The sequence below is a fragment of the Apodemus sylvaticus genome, chromosome 2 (genome assembly GCF_947179515.1).
Source record: "Apodemus sylvaticus chromosome 2, mApoSyl1.1, whole genome shotgun sequence".
Classification (NCBI taxonomy): Eukaryota; Metazoa; Chordata; class Mammalia; order Rodentia; family Muridae; genus Apodemus; species Apodemus sylvaticus.
Window position 1 is genome coordinate 17,402,467 of NC_067473.1, and position 21,748 is coordinate 17,424,214.

Below are 21,748 nucleotides of genomic sequence, written 5' to 3' on the forward strand. Positions count from 1 at the left end.
CTTTGGCAGAGGCTCTAAGGGGACAACCATACGAGGTCACTGTCAGCAAGCACTTCTTGACATCAGCAATAGTGTCTGGATTTGTTATCTGCATGTGGGATGGATCACCAGCTGGGGCAGTCTCTGGATGTCCTTTCCTTCAATCTCTGCTCCACTCTTTTTTCCTGTCTTTCCTTTACACAGGAACAATTCTGGTTTAATATTTTTGAGATGGGTGGGTAGATCCATCCCTCAACTGGAGGCTCTGGCTAAATAATCAGTTCTTTGAGATTTTCATACATGCTGTTTAGTATTTTTTTTTAACCTACCTGCCTTTACTCCACCTAGAACTATCCTCCAGCTCCCACCCACCCAACTCTGTGTACTCTTTTGAAACAAACAAAAAACAAGCAAGCAAGCAAGTAAACAAGCCTGATTTATGCTGATTTTTAATTTTGTGCGACTGCCCTTTTACTAACACATTGTTTACTTATCAGAAGACACATCCCTAAAAGAGCAAACAAACAAACCAGACTTGCATATCACAGTAGCTACCAATTGCCAATAGTTCTTCAGACACTAAGAGGACTTCATGCCACATATACACTCTGGAATACTGGAATTTTGTCTATCTTGAAATTGTTTTTATAACATATTTCAGAATTTTGATATGCAATTCCTCAATTTAATATAGAAAACACTTTTCTCTTATAGTAAGTGTGTGTCCCTTCTGGTAAGGCTGGTTCTAGAGAGAACGAGAGAAAGAAAGAAAGAAACAAACAAAGAAAGAAAGAAAGAAAGAAAGAAAGAAAGAAAGAAAGAAAGAAAGAAAGAAAGAAAGAAAGAAAGAAAAATATGTCTTGTTTCCCAAGATCCCTGAGATCCCTGAAACTGAGAAGAGTGATAATATTAGGTAGAGTCCTAATAGGACATCCATAACATACCTGAGCATTCTCCCTTGTTTTATATCTTACCAACTGTGGGCCTCTGCATTGATTCCTATGTAATGAAAAAAAAAAAAAAACATACCTGATGAGGGTTGAGAGATGCACTAATGTGAATATAACAATATAAGGAGTTGATTTAAGAATAGACCATGTTAGCAAAGACCTTAAGACAAACACTAAATAAATGAGACTCCAGAAAATAAAAAGTTTCTCTATAGTATAGGATACATCCATTTGAGTGTCAACACAGTCTACAAAATGGCAACAAATCTTACCAGTTATACATGTGCAAGGAGGTTAATATCTAGAATAAACAAAATGTAAGCACTTTGAGGATAGCTAATTAGATACATCAATGAATACTACCTGCTATACTTATGTACTACATACTACTTTTAATGTTCTGGGTAAAGTAGAATATGTCTTTAGAACAGTAAGTATATTTGACTTTACACTTATGAAAAATCATAAAAATAATATATGGAGCTATTTCTCTCTCCATGAAAATGAATACAAGATTCCCAGAAAATATAGGTACAAATATACGGATATTGAATTTTGATAAAGCCATAATATATTCACAAAATAATGAAAACTCTACATTCAAAGCATATAATATTTAATCTGTAGAAGGAAAAAGATTGTCAAATTAACATTTTGTTTTTTGAAATATATTTAATAGATTAGTAAGATTTATTTATAATATTTTTGCATATGAGCAAGTTCAGAAAGAGCATGCATTCATGTTTTTGAAAACGTATTTGATAGATGTAGCAAGATAAATAGGTTTATGGTTTTATAATTTTTTCATATGAACATATTAAAAAGTACATAATAATATGTAGTCTGTAAAAATAGTATTAAAAATAATTTAAAAAATTAAAAAAAATTTTTTACCTTATTCTATCAGTTGACTAAAATTATTTCATGAATAATCCAGAAAAAATGATCAGGTCATTTCTGGTAAGAAACTATCCTTAGAAGACGTTAACTTAGGTACCTGTTATAGGAAGCAATTAGAACAAATGCATTAACATAAGAAAGGAAAGAGTTAAGTAAGATCTGTCTAGAAAGTAACAGTTGAGATCATCATGGAAAAGTGATATTTATGAAAATCACTTTTAATATCCAGAAATAAAAGCAATTAAGAGAAAAAGAAGAGGAGAAATCTACATAGAGATTTTCAGTTGTGTTAAGAAAAGAATATAGAGACAAAAGACAGGTCAAAAATAAACTCTCCAGTAGATGACAAAATAGTTTAATTTTTCATATAGCAAAAGAAAAAAACACTGGAAGAAATTCTGTCAGAATGTTGAATAGATGGACTGGTTTTTATATACTCTGGCAGAAAACAAGAGTCGCATATTAAATGTCTATGGCTGCAGTGCAGAAAGAAAATCTATATCTCATGAAGATGAAGAAAACTGGAGAAAGTTAAGATGTGTTTTACAATTGATATCAACAAACATTTTTCAATAAACAGTTTTAGGAACTGATGAAGTACAATATTTCAAGAGGGACAGTGAGCTTTCAGCTTCAGTATGAGTCATTAAGTGAAGGTGGTCAATTTCTCCTGAGATACCAATAACTGTCATTTTTATGGAATTTAATTAATTATATGAAATAAAATTACTTACCAAAAATGAGTAGATACTGAAGTGTTATGACTGTGCTTAAGTCCCACATGAGCAAGATAGTAGAACTGTAGAGAAATTAGGATAAACTGGGGTACCAGGTAAGTTGGAACACATTATGAAAATCAGGGGACATGAAAAGCTCCCAGGTGGTTCCTGATTTCACATTTCCTAAATAAAGAAATGAACAGTGGTTCATTTCATTGTGGTTAACGGTTTGGAGAAAACTAGCTGCAATTCGACACAAATACAAGAGGCTCCTAATTCAGTACCATGTGAGTGACCTACTTCTTTATTCTAAGGGGATCTTTAATTTTCTTGGCAAGAAAGTGTAGAGAAAGTCATGTGAGAGGTGGAAAATTACAATGAAAACTGTTAAATTAATAAATTATAAGGTTAATTTTTATTAACAAGAAAATAGTTGAATCAGTTACATATCACTATTAAATATGGCTCTAGGGAAATACTTGAAAGAATTTAAATGACAATACTTCAATATTTAGTTTCAAGAATGTAGTTAGCTTAAAATCATTTCTGGTATAATTGCATATATGAGAAGAAGAGTTGAACAAAGTCATATAGATAGACTAGAAACTCAAGATATAGAATAAGACCTCAGGTTTCTGTAAGATGAAAACATACACCACATAAAACTTAAGCCATTTGCTTGTTTTTTTTCCCTGTATTTGTGCAATAGCATTTATTACAGTTTTTTACCTAGTAGCTAAGTTATGAACCCAATATAGGAATCCAAGAGCAGAGTATAGATAAAGAAAATGTGGGGTGTTATGCAGAGGAGGTTATTTTTTTCAGACCTAAGAAAGAAATAAAACACAATATGGAGGAAAATAGATGCAAACAATCAGATTAAGTAAATTTAGTCAGTCTTAGCAAGTACATTTGTATGTTTTATTTGTGGGCTCTAGATTCTATATATAACTGTACATATAACCTGAAAGTACATACAAACTTGTCTAGGAGCATAAAGTGTAATAATAAAAGTAGGGAGTGAGAGTAAAAGCAAAGAAGTTATTCTCAAATTACAATTAATAAATACAACAAAAATGCCTTATGCTTGCTTTGTGTGCTTATATCTACTCTCCTCTTTTGACTGTTTTTGTGTATCCCCTAGAGTTTTGAGTGTTCAATGATATAATTCATTATTGTGCATTCCATACTCTATTCCATAATATCAGTGGTTGTGTATATTTTCTTAGGTTTCTCCTGTTTCTAATAGCTATCTTTATACCACTGTGCTTAGATGAAATACTAGGAGTTATTTCAAATTCCCCACATTTTATATACCAGTCTGTTTTATAGAAAGTCTCTTGGGCTATTAAGAATGTGTCTTCTCCTAGGTGTGGGTGCAAAGTCTTGTAGGAAATCCCACAGGTCAATTGGCTGGATTGTGCCATCTAGGCTCAATATCCCTGTGTGGCTTTGTTAGTTGGTAGGATGAAAGTTTAGTATTAAAATCATCTATTATTTTACTAGGGCTTATTCTTTGGCATTGTGTAAACTATCATTTGTTTTATAAAATTAAGTGCTATCTGAGAAACTCTGTATAAAGGTAAAAATCAACAAACAGAGAAAATAGCAAACTACATGTTTAATGTCATGATTACATCTAGAATAAACCACGAACTCTTAAATCATATGAACAAAGCAACAATTCGAACAACTGAAAAAATTGTAAAAACCAGATATCTCAGTAAAGACAAGTAACTACATGAAAAGAAAATGTTCAGCATCCTTTCTCATTGAACCGTTTCCACTATGAACATATGAATTTAAACAAATGCAGTATCTCCATACACATAGCCAGAGTGACCAAAATAAAATAGATATGAGCAGTAAATAGGTGAAAAAATGAAAGATGAATCAGCCATACATTATTGGTGACACTGCAGTGGAGAGTCTCTAAAAGTATCTTAAAATTTCTTAAATTAAAATAATCTAAGCTGGAAATTTTCATTATACGTAGTATAGCTACACTCATGAGTATTTACTATAACTTCTTAAAAACTTAATAGTGAATTTATAATAGCTCTGAAATTAAAAAATATTCAAATGTTGTCCAATAATGCAATCGCTTAAAAATGTGATGCAATATTTTACGGTATACTAGTCAATACCAACAAAGAACACAACACATTGTTCTTAACTACAGTTACCATATTTTACAATAAATCTTAAAAACTTACTCTACTACTTAATTGAAACTCTGTAAGACAAAAATGGGAGAGAATGCCAATTAGACAGACTCAGTCAGTCTACAATGCATATATAGTTCAAAAAAATTTTGCATACAAGAAATGTATATAACTTATAAGTACCAATTAAAAATAAAACATAGGTACCTGCAATACTTGGATTTGGCCAAAAGAAAAACTAGCATTGACAAAAGGTTATATACATGATATGGCATTTGCAATAGAGCAAAATGGGAGGAACAAGAAGTGATATGGAAGGAGTTAGGTGGGTTCATAAAGAATTTCATATGGTATGATTATATACATGAGTATGCAATTGTATGTGAGTAAATGCACAATTATGATTGAGGTATCTTATAAATGTAACAGGGCCTTAAAGCCTGTGGATGAAATAAATTATTCCTATATTCACAGATGAATGACTATATGTAAAATTAGTAAATTTTGAATAAGGTTTAATAATAAGGTTTATTCAATTTATGTTTGTAACACACTAGCACTATATAAGAAGTGTACAGCCTCTATTATTTAAGCCACATATAAATTAAAATTGTGTCAAACTAACTTAAAGAGCGAAAAAAGCCAGATGATGGCATCCTTCAGAGATCAGGGAAGGAGGCAGAATACTGATAGTGTGAATTATGTCAGTGAGAGAATTCATGAAAAATTATTTTTTTATTTCACAGATTGCATCATCTGGGTTCTTTAAATCCTTGGCTTAGAGATGTTTGGGTTATAAAAGAAAAATGGAATTAAATTCTGAAATGACTCACCTACTTTTCTTTACTGAAAGTGATACTATGTATATAGTAAATTCCAGATACAAGGCAATTTTGTAAGTATTACTAAAGTAAGGATGGTATACAACCTGTCATTGTTGGGTTATTAATGCTGTGATGAAACACTATGACCAAAACAACTTGAGCAGTAAAGGGTTTACATAGCTGAAGCTTCCAAGTCATTGTTCATCATTTAAGGAAGTTAGGACTTGAAAACAAACAGAGTAGGAATTTGGAGCCAGAAGCTAATTGATGAGAGGCCATGGAAGAGCACTGCGTACTGGTTTGATTCATGTTCTTTATAAAAACCAGGACTACAAGCCCAAGGTTGTCCCCACCCATAATGAGCTGGATCTCTCCCCATCAGCCATTAATTAAGAAAATTGATTTTTCTCAATTGAGGTTTTTTTTTCCTTTCAGACTACTCACATTGACATAAAGCTATACAGCATACCACCTATAACAGGGTTAAAGTGGAAACAACACATAATACAGATTACAACTTTGTGCCCATGATCTTCTAAGAATATAAATGGGTAAAGAGACCCAGAAAAATGTTTGAGGCTTATGTTTGTGGATTCTCAACACAACTGTAACATGTTAATGTCACAGTGTTTCTTTACAGAGGAAGAATTAGCTGACTTTGCTTTGAAGGCAGACTAACCTACTCTGCATCCATCCCTACTTCTCCTCACGCTCCTCCATTTCGCTTTCCCTCTCTCCCTCTCTTTCTCTCTCTCATAACTGAGACAGGTTTTTTTCTGTGTAGATCTAGCTGTCCTGGAACTCAGAGATCATGCTGCCTTGGCATTCAGAAATTCTGAATCTCTTCCTCTGACTCTGTAGATCTCTTTAAAAGCATTGATACCACACGTGGCAACCCATCACTTTTTTTTTATTCGATGTATTCTTTATTTACATATCAAATGATTTCCCCTTTTCTGGGTCCCCACTCCCCGCAAGTCCCATAAGCCCTCTTCCCTCCCCCTGTTCCTCCATCTACTCCTTCCCACTTCCCTCTTCTTGGAATTCTACTATACTATTGCATTGAGTCTTTCCAGAACCAGGGGCCACTCCCCTGTTCTTTTTGGACATCATTTAATATGTGGATTATTTTTTGGGTATTCCAAGTTTCTAGGTTAATATCCACTTATCAGTGAGTGCATACCATGATTGATCTTTTGAGACTGGGTTACCTCATTTAGTATGATGTTCTCCAGCTCCATCCATTTGTCTACGAATTTCATGAATTCACTGTTTCTAATGGCTGAATAGTACTCCATTGTGTATATATACCACATTTTTTGTATCCATTCCTCCATCGAGGGACATCTGGGTTGTTTCCAGCTTCTGGCTACTACAAATAGGGCTGCTATGAACATAGTGGAGCATGTATCCTTATTACATGCTGGGTATATGCCCAGGAGTGATATAGCAGGGTCCTCCGGAAGTGACATGCCCAGTTTTCTGAGGAATCTCCAGACTGATTTCCAAAGTGGTTGCACCATCTTACAATCCCACCAGCAGTGGAGGAGTGTTCCTCTTTCTCCACATCTTCGCCTGAACCTGCTGTCTCCTGAGTTTTTGACCTTAGCCATTCTGACTGGTGTGAGGTGATTCAATCCAAGTGTAATCTTTTACTAATTTTGATTTGTTTATTTAATATGCACTGGGTATAAGACTTAGTAGTGTTTCTAAGTGTTTCTGTAACATACAATTATAAATTTGTCAGTAAGTTGTCTAAAACTTTCATCAACAAACCTATCTCTCTGTATGTCTGTCTGTTATCTATCTATCTATTATCTATCTATCTATTATGCATTAATCTCAATGACATATGCATTATATTTTACTAAATCCAGTTAACATCTCCTCATTTCTTGTTCTATATTTGTTGAGATTTGAATACTTACATTAAGCTTCTTATTTTACAATACAAACATTTTAAAACAAGGAGTAGCATGTTCACTTCTATTATATGACACCAGTCCTAATGTGCTGGCTAACTGAACTGTTTTTATTTCTTATTTCAATACTGAAGATGAAGATCACACAGCTTAACAATGTGACAAGAAGCTAATGTACCCACATTTCTTGAACACAGATATTTCTTGTATCATTGAAAATTTGGTTTCACAAACCAAAGTGTACATAAGTAGCAGAGGATGGCCTTGTTGAACATCAAAGGGAGAAGAGGGTCCTTGGTCCTGAGAAGGCTCAATGCTCCAGTATAGATGGAATGTCAGGACAACAAAGCAGGAGTTGGTGGTTGGGTGAGCAGGGGAATGGGGGACAGGATAGGGGGTTTTCAGAGAGGAAAACAGGAAAGGGGATAACATTTGAAATGTAAATAAAGAAAATATCTAATGCAAATAAATAAAGGATCTGTGAATACTCACCCAGTACACTCTGCTTCACGGTGATTTCTTGCTTTATGAATATTGTGTTGGCCAAGCCAACTTGCCTTAATCTCAGTCTACTACTAATCTCAGCTGGAAATTTGAATCATGCCCATCTTTTCAATTAAATATATCAATATGGGTTTCAAAAAAAAAAAAAAAAGAAGTGTCCCTCAGAGTCTCTTTTGATGACTTTGGGTTGAAAGTCAATTTTATTTGATATTAAAATGGCTACTCCAGCTTGTTTCCTGAGACCATTTGCTTGTAAAATTGTCTTCCAGCCTTTTACTCTAAGGTAGTGTTTGTTTGTCTTTGACCCTGAGGTGTGTTTCCTGTAACCAGCAAAATGTAGGGTCCTGTTTACATATCCAGAGAGTTAGTCTATGTCTTTTTATTGGGGCATTGAGTCCATTGATGTTAAGAGATATTAAGGAATAGTGATTGTTACTTCCTGCCATTTTTGATGTTATTTTTTAAATTTGATTGCTTAACTTCTTTTGGGTTTGATGAAAGGTTACTATCTTGCTTTTTCCAGGGAGAAGTTTCCCTCCTTGTATTGGTGTTTTCCTCCTATTATCCTTTGTAGGGCTGGGTTTGTGGATAGATATTGGGTAAACTTGGTTTTGTCATGGAATATCTTAGTTTCTCCATCTATGGTGATTGAGAGTTTTGCTGGATATAGGAGTTTTGGCTGGCATTTGTGTTCTCTTAGAGTCTGCATGAGATCTGCCCAGGACCTTCTAGCCTTCATAGTCTCAGGTGAAAAGTCTGCTGTGATTCTGATAGGTCTTCCTTTATATGTTACTTGGCCTTTTTCTCTTACTGCCTTTAATATGCTTTCTTTGTTTAGTACATTTGGTGTTTTGATTATTATGTGACGGGAGGTATTTCTGTTCTGGTCCAGTCTGTTTGGAGTTCTGTAGGCTTCTTGTATATTCATGGGCATCTCTTTCTTTAGGTTAGGGAAGTTTTCTTCCATAATTTTATTGAAGATATTTGCTGGCCCTTTAAGTTGTAAATCTTCACTCTCATCTATGCCTATAATCCTTAGGTTTGGTCTTCTCATTGTGTCCTGGATTTCCTGGATATTTTGGGTTACAAGCTTTTTGCATTTTGCATTTTCTTTAACTGTTGAGTCCATGGTTTCTATGGTATCTTCAACATCTGAGATTCTGTCTTCTATCTCTTGTATTCTGTTGTTGATATTTGCTTCTATGGCCCCTGATTTCTTCCCAAGGCTTTCTGACTCCAAAGTTGTCTCCCTTTGAGTTTTCTTAGTTGTTTCTACTTCTGATTTTAGATCCTGGATGGTTTTCCTTAGCTCCTTAACTTGCTTGTTTGTGCTTTCCTATAATTCTTTAAGAGATTTTTGTGTTTCCTCTTTCATGACCTCAGCCTGTTGACCAAAGTTCTCCTGTATTTCTTTAAGTGTTTTTTGCGTTTCCTCATTATTGGCTTTTGTATTCTCCTGGATTTCTTTCAGTGATTTTTGTGTTTCCCTTGCAAGGGCTTCTAACTTTTGGTCCATTTTCTCCTGAATTTCTTTAAGTATGTCCTTCATGTGTTCCTGTACCAGCATCATGACCAGTGAGAAGAGTGGATGCAAAAAAAATGTGGTATATCTACACAATGGAGTACTATTCAGCCATTAGAAACAATGAATTCATGAAATTCTTAGGCAAATGGACGGGGAAGTGGGAAGGGGTGGGTGGGAGGACAGGGGGAGAGAAGGGGACTTATGGGACTTTTGGGGAGTGGGGGGGCTAGAAAAGGGGAAATCATTTAAAATGTAAATAAGTGAGGTAACCCAGACTCAAAAGGTAAATCATGGTATGCTCTCACTAATAAGTGGTTATTAACCTAGAAAACTGGAATACCCAAAACATAATCCACACATCAAATGAGGTACAAGAAGAAAGGAGTGGCCTCTTTTTCTGGAAAGACTCAGTGAAGCAGTATTCGGCAAAACCAGAACGGGGAAGTGGGAAGGGGTGGGTGGGAGGACAGGGGGAGAGAAGGGGACTTATGGGACTTTTGGGGAGTGGGGGGCTAGAAAAGGGGAAATCATTTAAAATGTAAATAAAAAATATATCGAATAAAAAAAAGAAAATCTGGTTTTTAAACAGGATTTGACTTTGATTTTTATTCTGAAAATACAGACCAATTTTTATCTTATCTTAAAAATTTGCCTCAGTGTTTATCTCTCTTTCAAAGAATTGAGTTCAGTTCCTAGCAGCCACATATAGGTACTGCACAGCTGTCTGGAACTCTAATTCCAGGGGATAAAATTTGACCTAAGAGACAAGGCAATTAACTGTTACATGCTTAGATTTAAGTTCTACTACGCATATTAAAAACCCTTCAAGTGAAATGAAAGTCTATTGTTTAAAAATAGCATGTCTTTTTTCCACTTTTTAAAAAAACTATAAAATAGAAATTTGGGGATATTAGCTCGGTCAGATGTGATTTTGTTCCTGGGAGGCCTAAAAGGTTCATGAGCTCTGTGCACCTTGGCACTGACATTTATTGAAAACAAATCTTTTTTGCCCCTCATTCCATTAACATTTTAAGAGCAACTACATTTATAGAATCACTGTGGTGAATTAGCCTCTAAATGATGTATGAAATGAAATATCCCTGCCAACTTCAGATAATGGGCTGAGTTCTGTTATGCTCAGTTACTTCTTTGAATGTGTGCATGTTCAATCCTATTTAACTTTCTGTATTTTTGACTACAAGCATTTCCCCCCGAGAAACCTCTTGTAAAGATGGTAAGATACAAGAAACATAGTATAAAAAATTACTGACAGTAAGTCATGAAATCCCATATTGACACTGACCAGCATCCCATATACTAGCTAGGACTGGAAGTCTGTTGTCTTTTCCACTTGTGAATGCTACAAAGACCTTAAAAAGCCACACAGATTAATTGTCTGCTAAGGAAATTAAGTCCATTCAAATATGTCAAGACCTTATTACTAAAACTTGTAAATTCTTCCACTGAACTACCCAAAGATATCTGTAGTAAGATCAATTCTAAGACAAATTTGTCTGATTTAACCATCTAAAAGCTTTGAAATTTCATTTTCCCAATATGAAATAATTCAACTATTAGAAGTTTCAAGGGGAAAAATTCACCCTAGTTAATATAATAAAATAGGTGCATATTATTTTTAAAGCATACTGATTTTTCTTTTTAAAATAAGAATTGTCCATGATTAATTTAAGTAGTTTCAAATGTCCCCCCAAAAACGTATTTAAATATATAAAATGACAAACAGATGTCTTTAAACTGCACATTTATGATTGTCAATCATTTCTTAATGAGATTTTTAGTGTCTGTCATTCAATCCAGTCTCTATTCCAGGAGCTCAACACAAAGTCAGTATAATCCAGACACAAAGTAGAGAAAAAGGAAAAAAATCAACAAGGTGATATTTCAACAAACCCGATAGAAGATAGATACACAACCCGAATTTCACCTTTAACTAAGAAGATAACAGTAAGCAACAATTTCTTTTCCTTAATATCAATGGTCTCAATTCCCCTATAAAAAGACATAGATTAACAGACTGGATACATAAACAGGACCCAACGTTTTGCTGCATACAAGAAACCTACCTCAGTGAGAAAGACAGTCAGTATTTCAGAGTCAAAGGTTGGAAAACAATGTTCCAAGCAAATGATCCCAAGAAACAAGCTGGAGTGGCTATTCTTATATCAGATAAAATTGACTTTCAACCAAAAGTTGTCAAAAAAGATAAGGAGAGACACTTCATACTGGTCAAAGGAAAAGTCTACCAAGATGAACTCTCAATACTGAGCATCTACGCACTGAACACAAGGACACCCACATTCATTAAAGAAACTTTAATAAAGCTCAAAGCACACATTGCACCCCACATAATAATAGTGGGAGACTTCAACACACAACTATCAAAAATGGACAAATCATAGAATCAGAAGCTAAACAGAGATACAGTGAAACTAACTGAAGTTATGGACCAACTGGATCTAACAGATATTTATAGAACATTCCACCATAAAGAAAAGGAATATACCTCCTTCTCAGCACATCATAGTACCTTCTCAAAAATTGACCATACAAATGGACACAAAACGGGCCTCAACGGATAAAAAATTGAAATTATTCCATGTATCTTATCAGATCACCACAGCCTAAGGCTGGTCTTAAGCTCAACCAAAAACAAAAGGAAACATACATACACTTGGAACTTGAACAATGATCTTCTCAAATATAAGTTGTTCAAGGAAGAAACAAAGAAATTAAAGATTTTTTTTAGAATTTAATGACGATGAAGATCCATCATATTTATGGGAAACAATGAAAGCAGTTCTAAGAGGAAAACTCATAGCTCTAAGTGCCTCCAAAAAGAGAATGGAGATTGCTTACACTAACAGCTTGACAGTGCACTTGGAAACTCCAGAACAAAAGGAAGTAAATACTCCCAAGAGAAGTAGATGGTAGGAAATAATCAAAATTAGGGCCTAAATCAACCAAACAGAAACAAAAAAAAAAAAAAAATAAAAAGAATCAACAAAACAAGGAGCTGGTTCTTTATAAAAATCAACAAGATAGATAAACCCTTAGTCAGGCTAATCAGAGGGCACATATACAGTATCCAAATTAATAAAATGAAAAGGGAGACATAACAGAAACTGTGGAAATTCAAAAAATCATCAGATCCTACTACAAGCATTTATACTCTACAAGGTTTGAAAATCTGGATGAAATGGACAACTTTCTAGATACATACCAGGTACAAGGTTAAAACAGGATAAGATAAATCATCCAAAAAGTCCCATAAGTCATGAGGAAATAGAAGAAGTCATTAATAGTCTCCCATCAAAACAAAAACAAAAAACAAAAAACAAAAAAAACAAAAACAAAAAACCCGCAGGACCAGATGGCTTTAGCAGGGAATTCTATCAGATCATCAAAGAAGAGTTAATATCAATACTCTTCATTATTTCCACAAAATAAAAACTCAAGGAATACTACCCAACTCATTCTTTGACGCCATAATAGCATTTATACCTAAACCAAAGACCAATCCAGGAAGGAGAACTTCAGACCAATCTTCCTCATGAACATTGATGCAAAAATATTGAACAAAATCCTGGCCAAGCAAATCCAAGAATTCATCAAAGCTATAATTCACCAAGATCAGGTAGGCCTCATCCCAGGGATGCAGAGATGGTTCAAAATAAGGAAATCTATCAATATAACCCACTATATAAACAAACTAAAGGAAAAAATTGCATGGTCATTTCATTAGATACTGAGAAGGTTTTGGACAAAATACAGTATCCTTTCATGATAAAAGTTTTGGAGAGATTGGGATTCCAAGGCCCATACCTAAACATTTTGAAAGCAATATCCTGCAAACCAGTAGCCAATATCAAGTAAAATCGAGAGAAACTTGAAGCAATCCCACTAAAATTGGGGACCAGGCAAGGCTGCCCATTCTCTCCCTATCTATTCAGTATAGTACTTGAAGTCCTAACCAGAGCAATCAGGCAGCAAAAGGAGGTTAAAGGTATACAAATTGGAAAGGAAGAAGTCAAAATATCACTATTTGCTGATGATATGATAGTATACTTAAGCGACCCCAAGACTTCCACCAGAGAACTCCTAAAGCTGATAAACAACTTCAGCAAAGTAGCTGGATATAAAATTAACTCAAGCAAATCAGTAGCCTTCCTCTTCTCAAAGGATAAAAAAGAGGAGAAAGAAATTAGGAAAATGACACCCTTCTCAATATTCCCAAATAATATTTCATACCTAGGTGTTAACCTAACAAAGCAAGTGAAAGATCTATATGTCAAGAACTTTAAGCCTCTGGAGAAAGAATCAAAGACAGTCTCAGAAGGTTTAAAGATCTCCCACGTTCAGGGTTTGGCAGGATCAATATAGTAAAAACGGCCATCTTGCCAAAAGTAATCTACAGATTCAATGCAATCCCCATCAAAATCACAAATCATTTCATCATAGATATAGAAAGAACAATTCTCAAATTCATCTGGAATAACATAAAACCCAAGATAGCAAAAACTATTCTCCACAACAGAAGATCTTCTGGGGGATTCACCATCCCTGACCTCAAGCTCTACCACAGAGCAATACTGATAAAAAACTGTTTGGTATTGGTATGCAGGCAGTCAGGAAGATCAATGGAATAGAATTGAAGAAACAGAAAGAACCCACACAGGTACAGTCACTTGATATTTGACAAAGGACCTAAAAATATCCAGTGCAAAACAGATAGCATTTTTAATAAATGGTGCTGGATCAACTGGAGATCTGCAGGCAGAAAAATGCAAATTAACCCAATCTTATTTCTTTGTACAAAGCTCAAGTCCAAGTGGATCAAGGACACATAAAATCATACACACTCAAGATTATAGTGGAGAAAGTGGGGAGGAATCTCAAACACATGGGCACAGGGGAAAGTTCCTGAACAGACCACCAATGGCTTATACTCTAAGAACAAGAATCAACAAATGGGAACTCATAAAACTGCAAAGCTTCTGTAAGGCAAATGACACAATCAATAGGACAAAATTGCAACCAACAAATTGGGAAAAGATCTTTACTAACCCTCCATCAGATAGAGGGCTAATATCCAATGCATACAAAGAACTCAAGAAGTTAGTCTCCAGAGAGTCAAATAACCCTATTAAAAAAAAATGTGGTACAGAGCTAAACAGGGAATTCTCATCTAAGGAAACTCAAATGGCTCTAAAGCAACTAAAGAAATGTTCAGCGTCATAGGTTATCAAGGAAATGCAAATCAAAACAACATTGAGATTCTACTTTACACCAGTCAGAATGGCTAAGATGGAAATCTCAGGGGACAGCAGATGCTGGAGAGGATATGGGGGAAAAAGGAACACTTCTCCCTTGTTGGTGGGATTGCAGGCTGCAAGCACTCTGGAAATCAGTTTTGCAATTCCTCAAAAAACTAGACATAGTACTACCAGTCGACCCAGCTATACTACTCCTGGGCATATACCCAGAAGATGCTCCTACATGTAATAAGGACACATGCTCCACTATGTTCATAGTTGCCTTATAATAGCCAGAAGATGGAAAGAACCAAGATGTCCCTCAACAGAGGAATGGATACAGAAACTATGGTATATATATACAATGGAGTACTAGTCAGCTATTAAAAACAATCAATTCATGAAATTCTTAGGCAAATGAATGGAACTAGAAAGTGTCATCCTGAGCAAGGCAACCCAATCACAAAAGAACACACATGGTATGCACTCACTAATAAGCAGATGCTGGCCCAAAAGCTCAAAATAAACAAGATACAATTCACCCAGCACAAGAAGCTCAAGAAAAAGGGGGACTTAAGTGAGGGTGCCTTGTTTTCTCTAAGAAAGGGAACAAAATACTCACAGGAACAGTGAGGGAGACAATGTGTGGAGCAGAGACTGAATGAAGTAAAAGTTACCCAGAGACTGAAATACCTGGGGATTCACCCTATAAATAGTCAACAAACCCCTGTATTACTATGAACGACAAGAATTGTATACCAAAAGGAGAATGCCATGGTTGTCTCTAGAGGGACCTTGCCAGAGCCTTACAAATACAGAGGCAGATGCTAGCAACCAAATATTGGACTGGGCAAGGGGTCCCCAATGGAGGAACTGGAGAATGGTCTAAAGGAGCTGAAGGGGTTTACAGCCCCATGAGAAGAACAATGATTTTGGCCACCAAGATGCCTCAAGACTCCCAGGGACTGAACCATCAACCAAGGGGCACACATGGTTGCAGCCAAAAATGTGGCAGAAGCAGGCCTTGTTGGGCATCAGTAGAAGGAATGGTTCTTGGTCAGGTAAAGGCTCAACAGAGTCCCAACAAAGGGAAACCGAGGGGGGAGGTGGGAGTGTGTTGGGTGTAGGAGCATATACTTGGAGGCAGGGGGAAGGAGGAGGGGGAAGGGCTGTTGTCTTAAGGGGGGATGTCAGGAATGATTTTACTATTGGCAATGTACATGAAGACAATATTCAATAAAGAAAGAAAGAAAAGATGTTCTTTGTAGAACTACCTAATTTGGGACAGTTGTAAGTAGTTTTAACTACTACTTTAAGTTGAATTCTTTCTTCATTATCTCATATCATACTAGTTATATTTTCTAGGAAAAACTTTCAGCTATGAATCTAAAATACTTATTTTGAAAAATGAGCTGCAATTTGAACATACATAAAGTCCATTCTTATTTTGTGTGTGCAAACCAACCTAAGAGAATATTGTCACATGTCTATGTTAAACTTCTCTCTATGAACAAGCTTGAGTTTGAGCCTGTGATAGAACATTCCTACAAAATGCTTTGGGGAAAACTGCTCCAAGTAAGTGAAGAAGAATCAGACTATAACAGTTAACTCCAATATCTTTGGAAGTGTCATGAAGAAGCTAGAATAGCCTTGGATAATGCTCAAATAAGGAGAATATCAATTGGCTCTTCACACTGAAATTAAAAAAAAATAATGACTTCTGTTTCTAGTGCATGTGGCACTCAGGATGCAGCTGTTCTCTAGGTAGAAAGAGTTTGTCATGAGGATCTTTGAGCCAAAGCCCAAAGTCAGGGTCTGAAGGAATGATGCCGGTTGTATTTGGGGCATCCTCCATCATGGTCTACCTGGGGTGCTTCTCAAATCTAGTTGTTTAATATAGTCAGTTCAGTGCATAAGTGAACAATTCACTCAAAGTTCTGTTTCATATTGTCTGTGAATTAATGTGAAAGGAAATGAATGGGATGGATTTCACAGAAGCCAGTGGTTGTCCTTGAGGCCAGAGTAGAGCTGCATTTCTAATTCCTCCATAGCTCATACAGGAATTCCTCACTCTTCATCTGAGCACATGTGCTAGGGTAGGCAGCTTAATGTATGAAATGATTTAATACCTCATCCTTGATTTGGCCAGAGGCTCTAGCTATGGTGCCCTATTTTATTTATATTTTTACCTTGAACGGTAGTCAAAATATCAAGAAGTACTCCAAGATACTAGCTGAATCTTGCACTCATTCATTCTTTTCTTTTATTACTTTAAAGCAGCACCAAGTTCCTCCAAATGGTGATAGTCGATTGTGTCTCCCTACAGGGACTCTGCTCCTTCCTTTCTGAACTTTGACACAAGTAACCCAGTGCAACCGGGGCTAGTGTGAGCTTAAAGTTTGGTGTGATTTGTATTGTACTATTTTATGGAAGTATGTATCCTTTGGGAGATAGTAAACTACAGTTCTGAAGTGAAATTATAGAATCAATTCCATACAGATGTGTATTCCAGAACTTATATATGAAGCAAAAATTACCTGGTCCAAAATGCCAATAGTCCTGTGGTTAGAAAAATCACTGTGTGTATCACAATATCAGACTAGAATGTTCTGGCATCGGTGAAATGTAGTATGATTTTTAGATACAATAGCATTGATTTTACTTCTTGCATAATGCAGCTTCTCTGGCCAGAAACGATATTATGTAGTTTGATATTTTGCTATATTAACATTTTATAAGAACTTATAATAATAAATCTTCCATAATATTGTTAGAAGGCAATCTGTGCCTGAAATATGTGTCACATTCATACCAATCAATAATAATCAGTACCATTTCAGGATATGGTATTTAGTAAAAACAAAATAAAACAAAACCAAAGAAAACAAACCAAAACTTTACGTGACTGAATTTCACAAAGATTATTGTTAGTTAGCGGTATGGTATTAGTTTCTGTAAGTTGTAGTGTTCAGCAATAATAACACCTAAATAGTCCTGAAGAATAGTGGCTGAGAGTGTTCCATCCATGAACTGATGGATTTCTGTCAGATATGATTTATTGCCAGCTTGACACATCCTAGAATTATTGGAAAACATAAAATCACAATTGCAAAAACTGCTCAAGTCACATTGGCCTGTGTCCATATTTAGAAGACACTATCTGAATTAATGATTGATTTGAGAAGGTCAAGCCCACTTTCAGCAGCACCAACCCCTGGATGTACATGTGAGCTGTAAGAAAGCTAGCTCAACAGGAGCCTGTGAGCAGTGCTCATCCTTTTTTTCAACATCATTTCCTGCTTTAGCTTCTGTACTGACTTCCCTAGATCATGGCCTCAAATACCTGCAAAGTGAAACATTTTCAACAGTACTTACTTGTTTTTATCCTGTGGTATAATAATTCCTGTGGTGAAGATGAGATGCAGAAGCTCATTTAGAGGAAAAATCCAAGCTCTCAATTTGGAATTCCATCACAACTGTTTCAGAAGGACTTCTGTAATCATTTCTGCTAAATATTGTAAGTACTCAATTTGATGATGCTATATTATCTATCGACTGTTTGCTCTTTATTCTTTTTGCCTTTTCCATGATTACTAAACTCACTTTTTTAAGAAAATTGAAAAAAAGCATGGCTCTTGTAGATAATTTCCCTTCTGCAGAATAAGTTATCAAAGTTTTTGTCACATAAGAAACAAAAATACATTATAATAAGTACATTCAAGGTGTTTATAAGTCTGATATATGAAACCTAAAGATAATAATTGAAGTACAGAAAACACAAATTGTTGATGTTCACCAATATTATCTAAAAGTCATGAAGACTTTTTTTCCTAAGCAACAAAGTATGTGTCAGAATGGCATATACTGCTTCCTTCTTCTGTGGTATCTTGATGATACACTAGTATGCTTTGAATAATTGTTAAAAAAAAAAAAAGGACCAGATCGAAAGTGCAAGTCTTGAGTCTATGCCGTAAAGAGATGGATTGAGGTAGATGACTTTTTTATAATTGCAGAACCTTCGCGCACAATGGTAGTGCCCTTATAAAAACTCTCAGAGAAATGCCTAATTATTCTTAACACAGGAGCACACAGTAAGAAGTGACTATAGCAACCAGGGAAAGGGCACTCATTGATACACAGATATATATGTGCAATGGTATATTTATTCCTCAGTCCCCACAAGTATGAAAACTAGGCTCCTGAAGTTCACATGCTGCCAGATTTAGAATATTTAGTTGTAACAGTATAAGCCCATGAGACATTTTATCAGTCCCTTAGCTGAAGATAATAATGCTTCTAAGAAAAAATACAATTTAATAAGTGTTTAGTTTCTTTGCTTCTAGATAAAGATGTTCTATGTTCTTGGAGCATATATTCTGTAGATATCCTTGATGTTAGTCTTTAATCAAGTGAATGGTACTTTGCAATCTATTCTCTTCAAACACACACAGACTACATACTAAATATTCACTTTCTTTTCATGGTTATGGATCTATTACAAATTTGAAATGTGTGTTTTGTAGGTATGTGACAGTATATAGATCTCTAATCATCTTTTTATTAACATTTCTGGAGAAAGTTGTTCTAGAAATCTAGATGTTTGTTACCTATATTTACTAAAATATATATAGAAAATCATAACATATCAATTACAATAGAAAATAAAACTATAAATAATTTATATGTATGTAATCATATTTTGATATAAATTTAATTTGTTTTTGTTTTAAGTAACATTAAGGTTGGATAATATGCCTTAAATGTTTATTGACAATTTTTACTCAACCTGTTGATTAGTGTTATAAAATCAATTTGGAATAAAAGACTTTTTAAAACAACAAAATTCTACATAAATAGCCAAATTATCTTTTTTTATAAATCACAGAATTGACAATGGCTTGAACTGATTGGTTCTTTAATTCTTTATTTTTCTAGAAGGTAAAGATTAATAATTATTATTCCAATAATTTTATATGAAACAATTTATCTCAAAATATTAAATATTTTGTTTGTGCTACTGATCTGTTACATCAGTTTGCTTTAAATTACCAATTTAGTGAACTATTTAATTATTTGAGTATGTGCACCTTCATGATTTAATCTATATCAAATACATGACAGTGTCAAAAGAGAACAGAATAGAGCACTGAATCTCTGGAACTGGGTTCACAGGTGTTTGTGAACTACCTGTTTTGACTGCTGGGCATCAAATACGGGCTCTTCTGTGGGAAGAGTACATGTTCTTAACTCTCCACCATATCTTCAGCTTTAAATCACATATATTTTTAAAACTTCATACATAACTACTTCATGCATATTACTCTCATTGTTCCTTTCCTTATTTCTAATTTCTCCTGTGTTCTTCTTCCCCCACACTAATAGCTTCGTACTCTTTAACTATTATTGTAACACGTGTATATTTATGTACATATATATCTACTGAATCCACTTAGCTCAATGCTTATATATGTGTGCCCAGGGTAGAATGCTTGGGAACTCATCTGTGCTGATTAGTTTTTTTGGCAATTGGACACAAGGTAGTATTATTGAAGAAAAGAGGACTTCGAGCAATATAATACACATTGCCTGTAGACAAATCTGTGGGGATTTTTCTTGGTAAACAATTGATATGAGAGAATCCATCTCTTTATGGGCAAGTGGTCCTGGGAGATATAAAAAAGCAAATTGGGAAACCCATAACAAAGTAAGCCAAAGAGTGGATGCTCCAGTCCTACTTAGAAGGGAAGGGGAACATAATGATCAAAGTAAGTAGAGGGTGGGAGAGACATGGGAGGAAGAGAAGAGGGGGGAGGGGGAAAGAGGAGAAGAATCATGTATGGGAGGAGATAGAGGAGATCTACAGAGGGTCAGGAAATTGAACAGAGGTGTGTAGCAATGGGGGATGGGGAACCAGAGGTAGCAACCAAAAAGTCCCAGATGGTAGGAAAGCAAGAGCCTCCCAGGACTCCATAGGGTTGATGTTAACTGAAATAATGCACAAAGGGGAGGGAGAGCCTGGAAAGACCATATTCAGAGGTTAGATATGCTCTGCACCCCTATTGAAGGTTGGGGTCACCCATCCACCCATCTCTAAAATTTTAACCTTGAATTGCTGTCTAAAGGAAATACAAACATAAAGAGTTGACCAGAGACTGAAGGAAAGGCCATTCAGAGACTGCTCCACCTGGGGATTTTTCCCGCATTTAGACACCAAACCCAAACACTATTGCAGATTCCAAGAAGTGCTTGCTGACAGGAGCCTGATACAGTTGTCTCCTGAGAGGCTTTGCCAGAGACTGACCAATATAGATGCGGAGGCTCGTAGCCAACCATTAGACTGAGCACAGGAACCCCAATGGTTAGGGGAAGATTGAAGGAGCTGAAGGGGCCTTATCTGGCATCAATGGTAGGGGTGGCTCTTGGTCCTGTGAATGCTTGATGCCCCATTATAGAAGAATGCTAGGGCAGTGATGCGAGAGTGGGTAGGTGGTTGGGGGAGCACTCTCATAGAAGCGCCCTAAGGGAGGATGGGATAGGAGATTTGCAGATGGGAAACTACTAAAAGGGATAACATTTGAAATATAAATAAAATAAAATAAAATAAAATAAATGATTAAAACAAAAATAAATAAATCATAAAAATATATTATCAGGATTAGAAGATAATAGAAGCTTCTCAGTCTTTCTTATAATTGTTGAATGAAATATTAAAACCAGAATTGCCCCAGGGAAAAAAAAAGAAAGTAAGCCAGTAAGTATCCTTAATCCATGACTTCTGCTGAAATTCTTCCCTTCATGTTCTGACCTTGAATAACCAGCCTATATACCCTCAGTGAACTGGGACTCAGGATATATGGGATACACAATTCCTTTCCAAGCCAAGTTACTTTTGGACTCATAGTCTTAGTCATATCAAACGGAAGCACTCTAGGACATCACCTCTGAAAAAAAATCTGCCTCTCTTTCAGCATCCATTCCCCACCTGTA